Source organism: Xyrauchen texanus, chromosome 23 (genome assembly GCF_025860055.1).
Source record: "Xyrauchen texanus isolate HMW12.3.18 chromosome 23, RBS_HiC_50CHRs, whole genome shotgun sequence".
Lineage (NCBI taxonomy): Eukaryota > Metazoa > Chordata > Actinopteri > Cypriniformes > Catostomidae > Xyrauchen > Xyrauchen texanus.
This window is the reverse complement of record NC_068298.1, coordinates 25,481,998-25,499,715: the sequence shown is the minus strand read 5'-3', so window position 1 is coordinate 25,499,715 and position 17,718 is coordinate 25,481,998. Positions and strand designations below refer to the sequence as shown.

Sequence of the window (17,718 nt, the reverse complement as noted above, 5' to 3'; positions counted from 1 at the left end):
AGAAGAAGAGAATAACTTGCTTTAACTTATTTTAAATAAGCTAATTGTTGGGAGTTATCAACGTATAGCGGTGCATGTAAACAGGTTCACAGATACTATAACAATAAAAATAAAGGGTATAAAGTGGAGCGGGTGAGCGAATGACAGACAGGATTTCAATGAGGAGCCGAAAATAAGGTTACGGCGCATTTCAGCGATAGGGATAGTGACGTGGCAAGGTGAATACAACATCTCGTTCCTTCCATCGGGGAACGGAGGTTACAACAGTAACCATGACATTCCCCTTCTGTCACTCACTCGACGTTGTGTCGATTGTAGTGACACAAGGGGTCCCACTTCAAAACGCCATGCACTACCCGTGTTATGTGACTACAGAGCCAGGTACAAGCAGGCTGCTGCTTGCTAGAAGCAGCTGGGTCGGCTGCACATAACCCTCCCTAATGCACCCCAATAAAATGTGTCATATACTGCTCTTAGGTTCCCAGCACCCATACGGGAACAGGCGACATGACTTGTATGGGAGCCAGCCGGCCAGCCGCGCCTTTTCTCTCTCTATGTTTCTTGTCATAGAGTTAAAAAGTGGCTGGGGCTGTCTTAGCACTATAGATGCGTGGGGTAAAGCATCCTTTTACGTTCCTGTTTTTCAGGGGGAAAAGGCCCTGCTAAGACCACAACCTGCCCAGACTGGTGGGAGGTAACTTTTGGCTAATAGCAGGAACTACGCCTGTGGAGCCCAAGTCCAACACAGAGCACTCGAGTCGTGGTGGGTCTGGCGGCAAATTCTTCCGCTGAAATTGGAGGAATTATATAGGGAGGAAGAGCATCCAGGAAGCGAGAGCTTCATGGCTAACCTGGGAAAGAAGGCGCACTGGATCAACTTGGTGCAGGGCACAAGGTGCAACGGAACACCTGGTCGGCTGTTCCGTATTACCGAGTTCTACCGGCTCGGACCTGGCAAAACACGGGACGAGACCGACTCAACCCAAGGGGGACAGCCTCCCCTCCAACCTCTCCTGCAGGAATGAAAGCACTGACCGAACTGCGCATCTTTGCGATCTGGAAGAGCACCAATTTGCGAACAGACGCCACTTGAGGGTGTAAAGACACGTCTGGACACCTGCTGTAGGGGGACTCCTGTCCGCAGAAAATAGAGGTCCGTACAAGGGTTGAAAGTCTGACGGCAGGAAGGGGTGATTAACACACGGTATGTGCCGCAGTGCCAAACCCATCTCGGGACTCGAGTCCGAAGCCAGTGCTGAAGCAGTCTCATATGCATCGAACCGAGCGGCGCAACCACGCTCAGTTGTGAGGCGTGCTGATATTGAGACTGAGTCTAACTCAAAGCCGGGAAAAGAGATGCTCTGAACCGGAGAGAGCTTGCTTTTTACCAGTTGACCTGAAGCCCCAAACGGCTGAGGTGCGCGAGTACCTGGTCCCTGTCGAGAGTGTGCTAGGATGGGCCAGTCGTCGAGGTAATCAAGTATGCGGATGCCCACTTCACGTAGTGGGGCAAGAGCTGCCTCTGCGACCTTGGTGAAGAGGACAGGGACGGGCCGACAGGGAAGACCTTGTACTGATACGCCTGGCCGTCGGACACGAGCGATAGGGAGGGTCAACGGCGAGGCAGAATGGAGTACGCATCCTTCAGGTCTACCGCTGGGAACCAATCAAATGCAAACGCAGGTTATAATTTGTTTCTGAATGGGAGTTTGTGTAAAGTCCGCAACCAACCGTAGGTACGATGAAGTAAGGGTTGTAGAGACCCTTCTCCATCTCGGCTGGAGGGACAGGCTCTGTCGCAACTGAGTAGCAGGGTCGTAATTTAAGGTGCTGGCATTTCCGCCGTGCATGCAGTGGAGCGAATACTGCCGAGACGAGGCGGGTGCCCGGCGAACTGAATCGCGTAGCCGAGTGGGATGGTCCTGGCTAGACAACGCGACAGGTTGAATAGCGATGTCCAATCTCCGTGCGAGGGGCATTAACGGGACGATTGTTTTTGACGTGCCGGGTGGGGCTTCGCAGCGGGGGGTGGTGGATGGTAATAATTCGTCGGGAGGTAGAAACGCATCCCAATGCTTGGGTGCTGAGAAAGACTCAAAGCACTTACCTTTTACAGCCCGAAGGGGGTGCGGCAATGAAAAATAAAGAAAACAAGGGTTTTCCTCCCTCCACCAGGGGACAGAGTGGTCTTGGTACCAGCTCCGGAGCGAACATCTGACTGCCTGGGTCTTCCATCTCAGGGGCGCCTTGGAGCTTCATGGGTCTTAGAGGGGATCCTGAAGACGGGTGGCGTACACTGCCTACGGGGATTTTGACACTGGGACTGAGAGCTGGGCCCATTTGAAGTGGAGCTGCCTGGTTTAGTCACAGGGGGGCACCCTCGGCGGGCAGACGGGGTGCGGGCTGCGTTGAGGCGGCGGCGCGGCATGATATGAGATGTAGCTTCCGTCTGCCGTTTCACCGCCGAAAACTGCTGGGTGAAGTCATCAACGATGTCACCGAAAAGGCCAAACTGGAAGACGGGGCACTGAGAAAGCATACCTTGTCAATGTCACGCATCTCGACCAATTCAGCCACAAATGGTGTTCCTGGACCACGAGGGTGGCCATCACCCACCCGAGTGCTTGCGCTGTGACCCTTGTAGCTTTGAGAGTGAGGTAGGAGGCAGGGTGCAGTTCCTGCAGCACATCAGGATCGGGACTACCCAAGTGCAGATTAAGTGCCTTGGCTTGGTGAACTTGCAGGAGAGCCATGGCATGCAGGGTGGAGGTGGCCTTTACAGTGGCGCTGTAAGCTTTCGTGGTCAGTGACGACGTTGTCCTACAGGCCTTGGAGGGGAATACTGGGCGGTCCCGCCAGGTGGCGGCATTCTCGGGACACAAGTGGATTGCAACCGCCTTATCCACCTGAGGGACCTCCGTGTATCCGTGGACCGCACCATCATCCAGGGAAATGAGAGCGGACGAGCGAGGAGGTCGGTTCCGGGCAGTAAATGGTGCCCTCCACGAACTCATCGGTTCGTCATGCACTTCCAGGAAGAAAGGTACCGGGGGGTGTGGCTATGAACGGCGCCCTGGCCCGAGGAACCGATCGAGTAGCCGTGAGGGGGGAACGGATTTTTCCAGTCCAACTCGTGCTCACGGCGGCCCGGGAAAGCATAGCGGGCATCCGTGCGTCAAGCTCAGACTGGGCGAGCAGACCCAAAGGTAGCAGCCCAGACGAGCATCAGACACTGCTGTGACGCTCTCCGATGCAGCGGCAAAATCGGCATCCAATTCCAGGGGCTCAAAGGAGAATGCTGGCTGGCAGGCAAGCAAGCGTGCCGGGGTCGTCATCCCTGAATCGCTTTCAATGCCAGCCGGGTCGTCCTCAATCCCGTAGGAAGAAGGAACGATACGGGGCGGCTGAAGTGGCTTTCTCTTGTGACAGAGAACATGAACCATTTGTAAAACCTGCGTGTGCTTTTATGACCGTCAGAAGTGGAGAGAAATCGACCACATCCAGGAACTACACAGAGGCGGAAGGGCATTTTGAAAAAAGCGCGTCCTGAAAAGGACGTTCAACGCCTGCTGTGTATTGCTATTTTATGTGTGGAAACTCAAACTCTTTTAGAGGAAATAAACTCTTTTAGAAAGAAAAACACTCTTTCAGGCAATGAAAGCACTGCTGAAGTGCCCAGGGGGCGTGGACTGCACAGCGTGCAGAGAGAAAGCCGCTGGAATGCGCCGTAGATCCAACAGCAGTGCTTATCAGACATGGGGACTTGTGACTTGGTGACTTGGACTCGAGTCGACTCGAGTCGCTATTTTTATGACTTGTGACTTGACTTGACAAAAAATAAAATACTTGAGACTTGACTCGGACTTGGAAGTTAAAGACTCGGGACTTGACTTGACTTGAGACACGAAGACTTGAATGACTTGAGTGTTAATGACATCATGTTTTCAATCTGAATATAAAATATGTAAATTATTTTAAAAAATAAAGTTGATCCAGCTGGAGCGCAGGCTGACACTATAGGCTATCATCAGCCATGCCCTCTCGTACCTTACGCACACCACGCCCACTTAGATCAGATAACACATCAACATGTCAGCCGAGGGGTAACGTTACCGAGGGTCATCGCTTTCGGCTTCAAAAATTATTATCAAGATGGCAAAAGATCGAACAGCTTTGCAAGACATGCAACGTTAAGATCGCGGACAGCCAGACGACAACCTCCAATTTCGATCCGCCATTTGAAGAGCCATTCTGCCCAGTAAGTGCTTGTCAATTTGTTAATTTTATCTGGTTAGTTGGTAGTTAGCTAATGTAATAATAGCAGGGTTCCCACGGGTTCTTGAAATACTTGAAAGTTTGTGAATCTGAAAAATAAAATTCAAGGCCCTGGAAAGTTCTTGAAAATAAACATACATAGATACAGGTCCTTGAAAGTGCTTGAATTTATTTTGTGCAAGAAGTTTTCTGGAAAAAAAAAATCTGTCCATTAATTTTTTATTTCGCCAACACTTCGTGGCTTATGCTGCATACTAGCCTGCTTGATTTACGTTAGTTACGCGCATTTACGTTAAGTGTTTCCCGCTCGAGGTACTTTGTTTTGTACGTTGCCATGACGTTCACGCGCGCTGGTACCTCAAGGTGCAATACCTTTTAAAAGAGGTAATGACTAATGGATATACTCTTGAGTGTGTGTGTGTGTGTGTGTGAGTGAGTGAGTGAGTGTGGGTGTGGGAGTGTGAGAGCGCGAGAGACGAGAGTGAGTGTGTGTGTGTGTGTGTGTGAGCGCGAGAGTGAGTGAGTGTGGGTGTGGGAGTGTGGGAGAGAGAGTGAGTGTGGGTGTGAGAGTGAGTGAGTGTGTGAGAGAGAGTGTGTGTGTGTGAGAGAGAGAGAGTGTGTGTGAGAGAGGGAGTGTGTGTGAGAGAAAGAGGAGAAATGTAACAAAGTTTAATGTAGGTAACTGTGTTTGAGATGACCTTACACGTGGTCGGCCTATTAAGCATAATCTTTGTAAGATTGGCACTATCTGCCTTTCATTTACTAAGCACATTCACAAGGTGGCTCATATATGGGAAGCAGAAAGCTCAGAGCATTGTAATTGAAGTAGATCTTTCAAGTTTAGTGCATTTTCAACTTCAAGTTATTGTCAATTTGTTATGCAATGGAATTTTTTACCTTATTTTTGACTCTGATGAGATTAAGATGATGCACCGCTGCTCTCCTGCACCATCTCTGCTGATCTCATCAGAACCCGATACTGGAAGGCTTTGTCCCCGAAAGCGAACCTCAGGTACTTCCTGTGCTGTGGCAGTATTCCAGTATGGAAATATGCATCCATGAGATCGATCGTGATCAGCCAATCGTAATGTTTGATCTGAGATACGACCGTCTTGACAGTTAGCATCTTGAACTTGAACACCCTGACCGAGCAGTTCAAGCCTCAAAGATCTAAAATCGGATGCACCCCCACAAGGCTGGGTACAAGACCATCAGGGTTTCTTTCTTTTAGAAATCACGACCCTAAGGTCCTGCTTCGGGGACTGCTGAGGGCGACGAGCCTGTCCTCAGTCTTTACGAGGGGAGCACGACTCGCTACGCTCTGCCTAGCAGAGTCGGGGCAGGACTGGGTGGCCGACGGCCCCGCCCCCCTGAGTGTGGCGAGGAAAAAACTGCCCGAAGGCTTCCTCGTGGCTTTTCGCCTCCTGGAATCTGGAGATAACCATATTCATGGCGTCTCCGAAGAGACCGGAAGGCGAAACCAGGGCATCGAGTGGGAAAACTCTGTCCTTGTCCTTGATGCCCGAAAAGTTAAGCCATAAATGCCTCTCCGTGCTGACTAAAGCGGACATAGACCGACCAATAGCATGGGCTGTCTGCTTGGTCGCACGGAGAGATAAATCTGTGGTCCGACGAAGTTCAGAAAAGGCTTCTTCGTCATGCGTTGCACCCGCACACAGGTCTTTCATTAGGTCAGCCTTGTACGCCTGTAACACGGCCATGGTGTGCAGCGCAGCACCAGCCTGACCTGCCGCTTGATAAGCCCTCCCCACTAGCATGGAGGTAGTCCTGCATGGCTTAGTGGGGAGAGCAGGTTTCTTGAGTGATGATGCCGAACCCGGTGAGAGATAGCCCGCAAGCATCTCTTCGACCGGCGGCATCATTGAATACCCCTGTGTCTCAGCACCCACGATAGTCGAGTATAAAGACGTTGAGGGTACGTGAACACGGGAAGTATATGGGTTCCTCCATGAGTAAGAAAGCTCATCATGGAGGTCATCAAAGAAAGGAAGGGACTAATATAGCATTCCATTTTTATTAATTTTTTTTTATTATTATATTTTTTTTTTTGCGCCACCAGACATAAATCTGTCTTATAGTTTGGAGTTTTGGGGGGGGGGTTCTCTTGGTCGCGTGGCCAGTCTAGCTGTCTGGCCACAGTCCGAGTAACCACCTCGAGTAATTTCTCAGCCGCTTTATTATTATGTGTGAAATGTACAGAGGTTCAGCACCCCCCTCGTGAAACGAAGAGGCGCCGAGGCGCGCTTCATCTTATGAGAAGGATCAGCTGGATCTGGGGAGAGAGTGAGCGATAGGGACGGACCCGTCTCTCGCTCCTCATCCAGATATTTGCGAGAGCCCCACGATGAAAGAGTCGGAGCTGACTCCCGGAAGTAAGCGAGGCGAGCACGAATTATTTTGCCCGAAAGTAGGTCGCAATGTGCGCAAACGCCCCGCCCCAATGCGAGAGCAGCATGCTCTTTCCCCAAATAAACAAAACAAAATTGATGCGTGTCCCTGACAGTCATAGAAAGTTGACAGGGAAACACGCATTGTTTGCTTCTCCGACATTTTTCCACCTTTTTCTTTTCTATTTTCTATTTTATATAGAAAGAGGGAAAGGAGAAAAGGTTCACTGCGCACTGCCTAACAAATTCTAAATCCGAGCAGAGGAAAGAAATTTTCTGACAGGCTTGTGAGACACACAGCACAGTATGCTCTGAAGAAATGACGACGACACGTGATCTGACGACACGCTGGTGACATGTCTATTTATAGCCTGGCCACAGGTGCATCTAATGATCTCACCAGCTGAGGCTATAAATTCCAGTCAATGTTCATTGACGTGTTACACACATATTCACAGCTGGTCACAATGCAGGGTTGTTCCCAAAAGCGCTTAGCAAAGCGCAGCAACATAGTGAAGCTTTTTGTAAAGGGAACACTAGTTTTTGAATGGCTTAAGAGAGTTTCCAAAGGGACCCTTCCAAAGACAGTTTTCAAGCTCTCTCTTGTCTTGTACAAAGTTTCTTAGCAAGTGACATTAATGCTTCCACAGAAAATGTCTCATGCTCCCTTATTAGTCTATTTTCTAAGTGTAGCAAATTGGTTAAATCAAAGGACAAAGAATTGTCCTGAGTAGGGTTTTGGGGGAAGGTTGTTGCTTCAGCTGAGAGTTAAAATCGTTCTTTTGTTCTGGAAGACAGTTGACGCTCAACAGAGCAGCTTTTGTGGACTCGTTTCAGGCATCTTTAACTCATTTACGCCCGTTTTGGTAGACTTTTGGGCATCAGCAGCAAATCTTTAATTTTTTAATGTTGAGGAACTTCAGGGGCATCTCTGTATAATTTCTCTTACTATTCTTCTGTTTCCGAGCTCCTCAGATCTTAGACTAATGCATCACTCATGTAGCCACAGCCAGCCATGGGTACACACTAACATGCTGTCCACATCCCACAACTGAACTGTTCCAGATGCATCCCGCATATGCCATCTCAGTGCTGCAGGCCACATCTATTGAAAGCCTCCCATTTATCTCCATTTTTTAATTGAAGTTTGCCTCCTTTGTGCCTGATTCCAATAGGTTTTTATTAAGTACTTTTAATAAATAGGGTATCAACTAGGCCTGAAACCCAGTCCTGGGCTCAAGCCCCACGGCTACTGTCAGCACACCAAATACTATACCTTAAAGCACTCCAGGACTACATGTACCAGCGAACTCGTGAAATATAGTTTAAAACCCTGGTGTGTGATTTTGTAATTGCCTTGCAATACATATTAAATCAATAATATTATAATTTGTTTCTTACAAAATAACTTGGGTTACAGTTTAAATGGGTAACTTGACAAATGTAAACAACATACTGTAACATTATTAATGAAAATTGAGAATATAGAATAAGATTTTTACTTGATTTACCACCAGGTTGTTGAAAGTGTCTAAAAGTTGCTGCTTCTTGGGTCTCACTTTTAAGTAATGTAAAATTTGATGTAATGTGGTAAAATCTTACAATGATAGGGTTGTGCCCAATGTGGGACACAGCTAAATATAAAATTTTTGATAATTCCAAAAAATAATTATACAATTAATTGGATATCAATTCAACATTTTATGTCAAAATTATTAGATAAAATGTACTTTTCATACTAGGTTTGCATACTATCTATCTTACATATTTAACAGTTCTCACTACAGAACATGATTTGTGCCACTAATGCTCAAAAGGAAAGTCATAGGATTCCAAAGTGTACCACATTTGTGGAAAGTACCGTTTGTTTCTCCTCTGTAAAGCGGACCTTGGGATTTGGATGCTTGTCTGGCTGAAGTATTGTTTGATTTATGGCTTTTGGAGGCATCCCAATAAAGCCTCAGAGAGAGATGGGATGATCGATGGTTTAAGTCTGAGGATTCAGAGAGGCTAGAGATACTCAGCGGGCTGTGCAGGATAGGTGCAGGATGTAATGTTCTGTATCTGTGACAGTGAGTGAGGCAGAGAGATGGTGTGCATTGCTCAACAAGCCACAGGTGTGAAGTGGTACATTCCTGCTGTGAATCAGTGAATTGGTAACAGGGGTAAAGAACTGTAAAGGACAGATTGTACCCCGGGGGAACATAAAGGTCACATGTGTCCCATGTGCTCAGAGCACTGGACGCTTCACTGAGAGAAGCTGAACCCAACAAGGAGAAAGAGGAAGTCTATCTAATAAATTGTTGTAGTATTGTTGTAATTGTTTAATAGTGTATATACCCATATCTGTGCCAAGTGCCTCTCTCTCTCTCTCTCTGACTGTTTAGATGTATTCATTTGGAAGATGCCTTTATCAAAAGCAACATATCAAGGTATACATTTGGGTTCAAAAGTTTGAGAAAATTCTGAGAAAGTGCTACATTTTTGCATTTTTCTTCATTTTTAAAGGATAGTTCATCTAAAAATGACAATTCTCTTATAATTTACTCACCATTATGCCTCTCTCAAACTCGTAGGACTTTCTATCTTACAGAACACAAATGTTTTTGTCCATTCAATGCAAGTCAATGGGTCCAACACATTCAAACTTCAAAAAGGACATAAAGGTAGCATAAAGGTAATCCACAAGAAAAAAGAGGTTTTGTCAAGCACTAGAAAGTGCAATCGAGATGCAAATCATGATCATGCCAAGGAGACTGCAGATGTCAAGATTTATAGTGAAGTAACATATTGGTTTGTTCTCACCCAAAGCCAATCATATAGACCCCGTTTCCACCTGGTATTAAGATGCGTCTCGGGCGATCTGATCACATGTGGTCAGGTACGACACATCGCTGTTTACACCTGGTCATTTAAATGCGACCACTTGTGTTCATATTTGTGTACATACAGTTATTTTCATTAAAAACCGCTTATAACCAACAAAGTTTAAACTCTTGTTTTAGTGCAGCGGTTTTAGGGCCAGGCAAGAGGTGGTGCTTAGCTGCTGCCAGGATGGATAAGCATTTACACATCAAATGTGATGCAATCAGATGCATTTCGACCACATACAAATGTGTTTTTTGTGATCCAATTAAACACTGTTTAGACCTGTATTTAGAGCTGACCAGGAATGGGCAGTATTTCAGGTACATGTATATAAAATACATATTTGAAATACAAAATACCATTTTGTACTTTGTATTTGAATGTCTTAGAAAAAAAATCAAAGGTAATTTGTATTACATTTAGCAAATATATACCAAATTGTTTGTTATTTGTGTATTTTAAAAATACATAAAATACTTTGTGCCAGTCAACTTCTTTATTAGGCTGCTGATTTCCTGTATCAACTAGTTCAGGCATGCCTCCCAACCCCAATTTTTTATGCATGCAAACTGCAGATGTTAGAGCGAATGACTCCATCTAGCATCGGGTGAGCAAATCTTCTGCGTTCCTCCAAGGAAATATGTAGTCATGCTGCGTTCCATTCAACTCAGATGTGGGATCTACTTGGTACCAACATGTGACGTCACACACCTGCATCTCTGAGAAATCGGACACTGCCTTTAAGTGCATCTTAATCCCATAGAGAACCAGTTGTGAATCCTCAAAAGAATGGATCGCCATCAGTCAGGCTTTGGCCCAGAAATTGTATTTTGATATATTTAAACTGAGGTATTTTGTATTTTTATTTTAATGATATTTTTATGTATTTGTGCCCATCACTGAAGCTGACCAAAAACACATCTTAATATCAGGTGGAAATGGGGTTATAGCTTCAGAAGACATGGATTAAACTAGTAAAATTGTATGGATTACCTGTATGCTTTGTGTGAGATTCAGTTGAAGGAAACAAAAGTATCTTTAATATTTTGTAACAAAGTTAATTTGCTCAGAAGCCCGGCTCTCTTTTTCTGGGTATCTGGTGTGGTCTCTCCTTATATTGCTCTCCCCAGTGCTTACTGCAATCAGAATTAGGTGTTGGACCCTTACCGCTTTCTCTCAGGACAAACGATCGACCACGCCCCCACCGCCACGTATTTATTATTAATTTTTTATCATAAGTTCTGAAACCTAATAATGTATTTTTTCAGGTGCTCAAATTTTGGGTCCTTCTGTACGCTATTAGTGTGTTCACTGGATTTTGAGCCCATGACCTTGGCCTTTGAGCAACAACAGCCCTATTAACATTATTGTAACATTTGTGGACTATTTATACCAGTGCTTGCACACATACATGTAACACACTACCACTTTCAAAGCTTTATTTGCTCTGCCTTGCTTGTAGAAGTGCACACATACCTGTGATAGAGGATTAAAAGCAGTGTGCTTATAACTGAAGGCTAGCTGTGTGACAAAAGGCCTTTTCAAGAACCCTCTGTTCCACTTCTAAGTAAACCGAGCCATTAAAAATTTGTGGAAATTCTGCCTGAACTCATTAAACTCACACAGACAGGTGCTAGAGTTGATCTTCAACATTATAGTACAAGAATCCACAGTTTTCAACATGTCCCTTTGATAGTAGCAGCTGGGTGTGCAGCATTTTCCGTTCTTTTATGTTTGTATGTGTGTTTATTTATATATATATATGCTACGCACTGATGGAGGAGGTGTGTGTGTCTGTTTGCATTTGTGTCTGTATAATGAAGGAGTCTTCAGGAAACTATAGAACACACAGGCATGCTAATGAAATGTCTGCTGTTTTTATTGAGTCTAATAACACATCATCATAGATAGCACGGTGACCACCCCTTTTCAATAAAATAGAGACTCAGACAGGGGAAGGTGGTCCACTGTTTGGCTGTTCTCTCTTTTCGTCTCCGTCTCTCACATCCTTTACCTCTCTTTTTAATTATACAATGTATAAAAGCCAACTCTTTCAGTTTATAAAGAATGTGATGTATATAAATCACCATTGTAATTTCTGTGTGCTGTTTTATTTGAAAACTCTAAAACAACAGATTCATTTTTTTTTAATGTGACAATTGTTTTATGCCCTTAAATAAAATAAAATAAAAAATTCTGTCCTGATTAAATATTCACTCCCTGTGTTGCAGAATATATACATTTAAAAAGATGCAACATATTTGTGTTAACAAGGACTCAGTTGCCTGACAATTGGCCTCTACTTACAAATTATTAAAATAACAAGCACATTAGTGTTCAGATGTCCCAGTGGGCACTATTGGTCCAATTGTAATTTAGATGTAATGTAGAAGCTACATTAAACCACCTAGACAGACTGAAAAAGTCATCCTTCAAAACAATCTGCATGAACAAGAAGGAGACTTATTAAGTGACTTACAGTAATGGATAGAAGAAAGAGAAACATCTGGGTTTTGGATGAGCATTCTTTCAATTATTCCAAAGTTTAACTCTTAATCCAAACCTTAACCTAATTGTAACCATACAGTTTAACCCTTACCCAAACTGTAAACAAACCATTATTTAAATAGAAAATATATATTTTGTGTACCACAGAAGAAAGAAAACATCAGGGTTTGTAATGAGATGAGGGAATCGTATTACTGGTTATTGACATACAGTTATCTGTATTGAATGAATAAGTGGAAGAGGTACCCAAATTTGTTCACAAACATTTCCTTAAATTAAGGAAATGTGCTTCAAATAAATCATAATAAAATGTAGCTAAAATTGTGTACCTGTATTTCATGAAATGAAATGAAATTCTGCTGATTAGTTAGTCTCTAGGGGAATAAAAGTTGTATCTGTTCATACAAGCCAAGTCGTACAATATCTTACGATTTCGCCATCTCAAATGAATTATCATGAGAGTGTTGAGGCTTAGTGCTTTTTTTAAAGGCACATTGGTCACAGCCTAAGGATTGCTGGGTTTGGTAAAATACCTAGTGTTGCAGGGCTCTACTTGGACAGATTTCGGCACCAGTGTAAAGGGATTAAAGGGAAAGGAGGAGGCGAGAAATGGCTTGATAATATAAATAATAGTTTAAATTTAAACTTAACCAAAATACACGCACGCACGCACGCGCACACACACACACACACACACACACACACACACGGGTGTCAGGCAACTGCCCGTAAATTCCTCTCTCTGTCGCACTGCCGTCTCCGGTCGGCCTTTATCCCTCTCGAGGGCTAATTAGCCCGATTAGGGGCCGGGTGTATAGCATCACGACTCTGCCACACCCAGATCTTTAACCACACTATATAGAAAGAAATTTCATTTTATCAAGATTTTGAGTCACATAAACTAAAAAAAACACATGTTAGACCAACAATATTTCCCAAATTTTGTCCCAACTAGCCCAACACTGTCTCCTGAACAAAAAATTTAATATTAATAATGCTGATTTGCAAGTTCCTAACATGCATTGCAAAATGAATAAATTATGCTGTTAGTGTTATAGGCTTATTTTGTTATTATGCTGTTTGCAGATTTTAGTTATGCTGTTATTGTTGTTTTTTGTTGCCACTGTTAGTTAGTGTGTGTTGATGTTTGTTGATTGTCACTTATTGAGATTTGTGTTATGAGTTTAGGTCTGTTTTGTGTCTATGTCTAACAACTGTACATACTGCCTTGCAAGACATACCTGTCTTCAGAGGGAGAGATAGCAGTTAACTTCAAATATAATTGAAAATAGTGACAAAATGAAAGTTATCATATTGCAAATTGATTGTTGGCTGAATAACAGATTAGTAGTTTTCTCAACAAGAATGTTTGCATTTAGTGAACAAACAAATTCAAATTGACCAAACAAAGCAATGTTACTTAGGACAATTATTAAGAGTGTCTTTGAGAGAACTCAAAAATCTTACTGCATCATGTCGCCATTCATTTTTAAGTGTGCTCAATACTATTTATACAGTGCACTGGCCTGCACCATCCCAATTTTTTTATTTGGTAAGCTGAGAATGGATTGACCAATCAACATATCAATAACAACACAGACCTGTTTGGCAAGGTGACACACAAGAAGCCATAACCCAATAAGAATCATGCTAAATCACTATGGAGTTCACAAAAAACATAGCAACATACTAGTCGTGATGTGAGAAAAGATGTCATATTAGCCTGAAACAGGGCTTTTCATTAAAAATTTTAAAAGATGTGTGTGCTGCAAATGTAACAGTGCCCACACCTCAAACATCACACTACATACAGTGATGGTGATGGTAGTAGCATCATGCTGTGACACTGCTTTCACCAGCAGGGATTGCACATCTTGTTAAAATAGAAGAAATACTGCAAGAGGGAAAACTATAGTATTTCTTGTATTGTATGGTCGCAAAAAAATACATAAAAAATAAGTGGCACAAGAACAACACTACAACAGCCTACAACCAGGGTTGGAAGGGATACTTTTGAAATGTATTCCAGATTACAGAACACATGCTGTAAAATGTCATTTGTAACGTATTCTGTTAGATTACTCAAGGTCAGTAATGTATTTTAAATACTTTGGATTACTTCTTCAGCACTGGTAGATTTTTCACTTGTTTTGACTATAAAACTTTGTCAGTACAGTAAGACAAAATAAACATGTTAAAAATACATTCTCTGAAAAACCTAAATATTTTATGCAGTGTTATTTCTAAAACAAGATAAATCAAACTGATCTTGTTTTAAGGATTTTATGATATTTTTACAGATAAACAAAATATTTTTTTTTTATCAAGAATACGATTTTTGCCCTAATATCAAAAGTCTTACAATAAAAAATAAATTATGATCCAACGTGAATTTTCTTGATAAAAAAATATGATCGCGTCTAGCAACATGTGCATGTAAAATGGCTAGAAAAAGCATTATAGCTTAGCGTAAAGCTGACAATATACACAAGATTTATTTCTATTTCTTCTGCTCCAAACTTAATTCTCTGTCTGCTCGTATGAATGTAACACATCATAAGAAAGTGTTTCACCGCTGTTCAAATGCACATTGGATCGCATCATTTATATGTATAAATGTTTTCCATCTGAAATATTAAATGAAACAAATGACAATAAAATACAAAGTAATCTCTTCAGTAATCCAAATACTTTTTGAATGTAACTGTATTCTAATTACCAATGATTTAAATTGTAACTGTAGTGGAAGTGGTAAATACATTCCCAATGACTAAAAGAGGTCAATGCTGCAGTAAGCCTGAAACATACTCTATGCATGTAAAAGAATGTAAATGCTTTTTATTTTTATTTTGTGCGTGCGTTTCAAAATGTGTTTGCTCGCAGTTCATTATACAATACATGTGCGAGTTGCATTTTCAACATTGCCACAAGGGGTGTTATTGAGGACATTAGTGTGTGTATATACTAATGACACTGTGATGAGTTTTCTCTTTCAAGTGTACTACTGTCATGGCAGAGCAACAGTTTGAAGAGAATATTGCTGAGCAAGTAAATTAAAGTAAACATATTCATAGCAACTTACCTGAATAACAACGCATCTGGTTTGATCGCTCAAACTTAAATAGTTAACTCTATCGCCCCATTGAGTACTGAGGTTTATTACCGCATTTAGTACGTTGAACAGCACCATGCTTTTGACCAATAGGTCGGGCCTGCACTTGTGTACTTGCGAAGTATGTTTTTGGCCTTAAGCGTCTCCACACAATGCATTTTATGTGTTATTCCAGTGTAATGTGGGGATCGAATATTCATGCAAGCAGTGTATTTAAATTATTCTTATATATATACGTATATATATATATATATATATATATATATATATATATATATATATATATATATATATATATATACAGTATCTCACAAAAGTGAGTACACCCCTCATATTTTTGTAAATATTTGATTATATCTTTTCATGTGACAACACTGAAGAAATTACACTTTGCTGGTCACTGGAAGTTCAACATGGCACCTCATGGCGAAGATCTGAAAAAAGAATTGTTGCTCTACATAAAGATGGTCTAGGCTATAATAAGATTGCCAAGACGCTGACACTGAGCTGCAGCATGATGGCCAAGACCATACAGCGGTTTAACAGGACAGGTTCCACTCAGAACAGGCCTCGCCATGGTCGACCAAAGAAGTTGAGTGCACATGCTCAGCGTCATATCCAGAGGTTGTCTTTGGGAAATAGACGTATGAGTGCTGCCAGCATTGCTGCAGAGGTTGAAGGGGTGGGGGGACAGCCTGTCAGTGCTCAGACCATACGCTGCACACTGCATCAAATTGGTCTGCACGGCTGGCGTCCCAGAAGGAAGCCTCTTCTAAAGATGATGCACAAGAAAGCCTGCAAACAGTTTGCTGAAGACAAGCAGTCTAAGGACATGGATTACTGGAACCATGTCCTGTGGTCTGATGAGACCAAGATAAACTTATTTGGTTCAGATGGTGTCAAGCGTGTGTGGTGGAAACCAGGTAAGGAGTATAAAGACAAGTGTGTCTTGCCTACAGTCAAGCATGTTGGTGGGAGTGTCATGGTCTGGGGCCAGAAAAACAAAAAGAAAAGGTTAGAGTGGGCAAAGAATCACGAACAGCAGATCATTGGAAAAGTGTGTTATGGATCGTAACCCATTGAGCTTTTGTGGGATAAGCTAGGCTGCACGTGGAGGATTTTTGGATGAGAACTCTTTGAAGTAGTTGAAGTTTTGAAAAAAAAAAGTAAAATTGTAATAGTAATTTTTCATGTTATTATTGTCCTGACTATACATTGTGATCAGCAGAAAGCCGCTTAGGTGATTAAAAGTACCAATTTCTTTCCATAAGAACAAAATCTGTCCATTATTTCAAACTTTTGGCCACCAGTGTATATTTGCAGAAAACAATGTCACCATAAATTAATACATTTTGAAGATCAGTGCCTTAAAATGAACATTTCACTGAAGAATTTGCAATTGAGTAAATAAGATAATTGTGTCTATATACTGAATTGTTTTCCCCTCTCATTCCCTGGGTTTTGACAATGCTCTAGTGTGGCTGGCAGAGAATAATACAGTTGTGACTGTCTGCTGCATGCTGGGAACCTAGGGGTAATTGAAACACAAAGTTCTTCTCTCATAATCCTCCCTCTCTGTGCAGCCTCAGCTGGGATGCGGGCAGAACCCACCTGACTCCAAAACATTTGCAGCCCATGTGGGCAGGTGGCTAAATTACTCACATTATATTTTATTTATCACCTTGTGAAAATGTGATTCCTGCAAACAGATAGGGTTTTGTCCCATGAGTTACTCTATATACAAATGTGTTGCTTTCCTGTTTCATTACATGCAAGGACATGATGTAATGTATGTTTTGTGTTATGGTCTTCACTAGACCATAGAACTGATGGCAGGTTGGAGCCGTCAAGGAGGTCTATAATATCAGGAAAGAGCTAACTATTAGCATTTCTATTCAGCTCAATGGCAGTTCCGCCTGGAAGTATGTGGCCTGCATCCTGTCATCTTTGCTTTGTGTTCATTTGTGTTAAACTATCTATAGGTCATGGTTTATTTAAAAATTATTTTTATATTGACAATTTTATTTATGATATCACTTATATTGGTATTTTTTCACCTGTTGTCGTATAGTGATTTTTAAGTCACTGCAAAAAAGTTGGAGAGGGTAAAATGTTTTTTTTTTATTTGATTTGATTAAGTTTAATTGAGTTTTAATTAAGTTTAATTAACTGTGCTTAGCGCTAGTGCTCTTAAAATAGAACCCATCCTGACAACGCTGATTGGCTGATGGCATCACAAGAACACACATGGTCCCATTTAAATTTTTTTTAAATACATTTTTAAGAGCTCTCCCAAAAATCTGGCAATGGTAAAGCATTGATAATAAATCAAAATAATTGCTAAAAAAAAACAATAACAACAATCAATTTTTTAAAAAAAAAAACCACAATAAGCTGCTTGGCTGTTATAAACTTGTTTAAGCTTTTTTTCAGCAGGGAATATTGCAGAAAATTATATTTAATTACTATACAGGGTTACTTTTTATATGGCCGTCAATGGAGAAAGATGGTTTATGCCTACATATTAGACAGAGGTTTGAATCCAGC

The 17,718-nt window shown here is 42.1% G+C and overlaps 2 protein-coding genes across 2 annotated transcripts in view; one reads left to right on the top strand and one right to left on the bottom strand.

Annotated features, from left to right (window-relative positions):
• Positions 1-17,718, bottom strand: part of LOC127663229 (uncharacterized) — a 516,242-nt gene that overhangs the window by 96,205 nt on the left and 402,319 nt on the right. The gene's annotated exons all lie outside the window — the stretch shown is intronic.
• Positions 1-17,718, top strand: part of drp2 (dystrophin related protein 2) — a 261,720-nt gene that overhangs the window by 136,603 nt on the left and 107,399 nt on the right. The window lies entirely within an intron of this gene.